This window comes from Aplysia californica, unplaced genomic scaffold (genome assembly GCF_000002075.1).
Source record: "Aplysia californica isolate F4 #8 unplaced genomic scaffold, AplCal3.0 scaffold00728, whole genome shotgun sequence".
Classification (NCBI taxonomy): domain Eukaryota; kingdom Metazoa; phylum Mollusca; class Gastropoda; order Aplysiida; family Aplysiidae; genus Aplysia; species Aplysia californica.
In genome coordinates, this window is record NW_004797998.1 from 331,970 (window position 1) to 334,586 (window position 2,617).

General features: G+C 43.5%; 1 long non-coding RNA gene across 1 annotated transcript in view; it reads left to right on the forward strand.

Annotated features, from left to right (window-relative positions):
- The window catches only part of LOC106013224, a 22,424-nt gene that overhangs the window by 7,110 nt on the left and 12,697 nt on the right, over positions 1–2,617 (forward strand). The window lies entirely within an intron of this gene.

Sequence of the window (2,617 nt, forward strand, 5' to 3'; positions counted from 1 at the left end):
TCCCGACCCCCCACCCTCCCCCAAACAGTGACCACTAACCCCGAACCTGTTTTCCCGCGCTTTTCCACGTAATGGCAGACACAATGTTTACATACGAGACCACAGTGACTCCACGTAATGGCAGACACAATGTTTACATACGAGACCACAGTGATTCCATTTTGTTTTTACTATATAACTAACTTAGTTACGATATGTCCCTGTCGTTTTATGCAAGAAAAATTCTGAAATTGAGCCCAAAAACGTGAAATTACGCGATTCTGTTAATTTTAACAAAGAATGATAAACGAAAATAATCAGAAATTATGCAAAAAAAGGATGAAATTTTTGCTAAATTATGCAGGGTACATAAAACCACGGGGACAGCAGGTTTCATGGGTTGGAATTTGAACCGCAAGCATTCCATGTAAGAAACATGCAAGAAAATTGTCTCCTTTCGCCTCCTTTCCTGCTCTCCGGCAATATTCTGACGTCTGCTTTCCTTTCGTCTCCACTTTCTGCCCCCTCCCCCTCACCTCCTTTGCCCCCTCCTCTGGGCTCCTAACTCTTTCTGCAGCCTTTCTACTGCTACTCCTTGGCTCCTCCTTACTGCTGTCTTTCAGCCACACCCCTGATCTTATGGTAGGAAAGATCTACACCTAGCATTCTCGGACAAGGGCGAAAAATCTCGGAGGGCTCGTGTGCAAGTTGCGCATGTTAAAGATCCTTAGGTGGTCTAAAATCGATAAGAGTAGGCTTCGGTCGCCACCCGGGGAAAATTCAAAATTTCCTACCCACTGAAAATATTATGTGTGTCCCGAGCGCTCATATGACCTTTTGCAGTTGTGAGGGCCGTAAAACACTTTACAAACAAAAACAATCTACGATTGCAAACTGTTCTGACATACGAGTATCAAGGTGGATTCGAGCTGACATCTCTCGAGAATTAATCATTATCAATATTTGGAATTTTGCTTCGTTCATATTTTTAGTTTAGTTTTAGTAAGGTTTTACGGTGGTCGCAACTGCATAAGGTCATATAAGCTCCAAGGGGTGGATGTTAACAGAGAAGTTCTTACAGGGAACCAGGCTTACTCTGCTCACCTCTCTAGCCTCAACAGCCCAAAGTCTGCTTCGACTATCAAGGCACCCCGGAAATAGCAGTTCACAAGAGAGTGACAAACATACAAAAGAAGTAGAGGAAAAATGACGATAATATATAGTAAGAAAGAGGAAAGAAAAAGCAGCAGTTCCCCCTATTTTGTTCCGGCACAGTATGAGCATGACATTGATAAATCAGCCCATTTACAATTCTTCTGTGCATAAGAACATGTTAATACCCCCCCCCCCCTTTCGAAATAGCCTAAAGACAACTTCAGTTAGTAGCACTGCCGGGGGGGGGGGGGTATCCATTCAGTTCTCTAGTGAACAGTTTGTAAGTATGGACGCTTTTAAGGACAAGCGGGCCAACCCAGATTTCGAGGGTTTCCAGAAATCCTGACCTACACCAAAAGTGGGCTTTGCCCTACCTATGGGAGAAGATTGGTCTCATTGGAGTGTATATTTGTTTGGTTACAGAGAAAACTCTCCTGGTTTTTAAAATAAACTTAGCAAATGTGTTTTACACCGGTTTTAGGTACCATTAGGAATAGCATACTTTGAGACCCCAACAATGGTTGACCTAATTTAGTGAGTGCATGGCTAAAGTTGCACACAAACGACGTAAAAAAGGCCATCATTAAGAAAACAAAATCAGGACACAAGAAATAGCGCATCATAATGTGGTACAAGTAGATCTAGAGGTAAACCATCATTAAGAAAGCAAAACAGGACACAAGAAATAGCGCGTTATGTGGTACAGATAAGGGTCAACTGACGTCACAGCTCAGCGTCCTCACAGAGAGGAGCGACCCTAGATGTGCGCAGTCGGGGAGGTAAGCTCTGACTGTGGGAGACTCTCCAACTGTCCTCTCCCTTCTCTCCGTCCGGTCCCCACAGGGAGGAGAATGAGGCGAGGGGGAGAAGGGGAAAGGGAGAGTGAGAGGGGGAAGGGGAGAGGGAGAGGGGAGAGGGAGGGAGAGAGAGAGAGAGGGGGGAGGGAGAGTAAGGCGACCAAAGATGTGCGTAGTCGGTGAGGTAAGCTCCGTGTCTTGGACTCCAGCTGACTCCTTCATATTGCGCATACATCTATTTTTCTTTCCGAAAAAGAAAATAGTAAATTAGACTGTCTGGGAATTTATTTTGGTAAGTTTTAATTGCTGAAAAGATGTTTTATAAAGACAGCATGGGAATAGATCTAGGTTTGTTTCCTAGTTTTTATTTTCTTCAGAATTTACTTCTATTAGATCAAATTGTTTCTTTTTAGCACAAGAGGGCTATCCCGAAAAATGCTGTTTTGAGAAAATCAAAGGTAAAGTTTTTGCCCCTCGTTCAGTTTCTTCAAAAGACAAAGAGTTTTCTCTATAACCAAACAAATATACACACCAATGAAACCAAACTTCTCTTACAGGTAGGGATATGCTCACTTTTGGTGTAGGTCAAGATTTCTGGAAACCGCCGAAATCTGGGTTAGCCCGCTTGTCCTTAAAAGCGACCAAGTGGGAAAAGATAAGTTGTTGGGGGAGTGTTTTATGGGGGG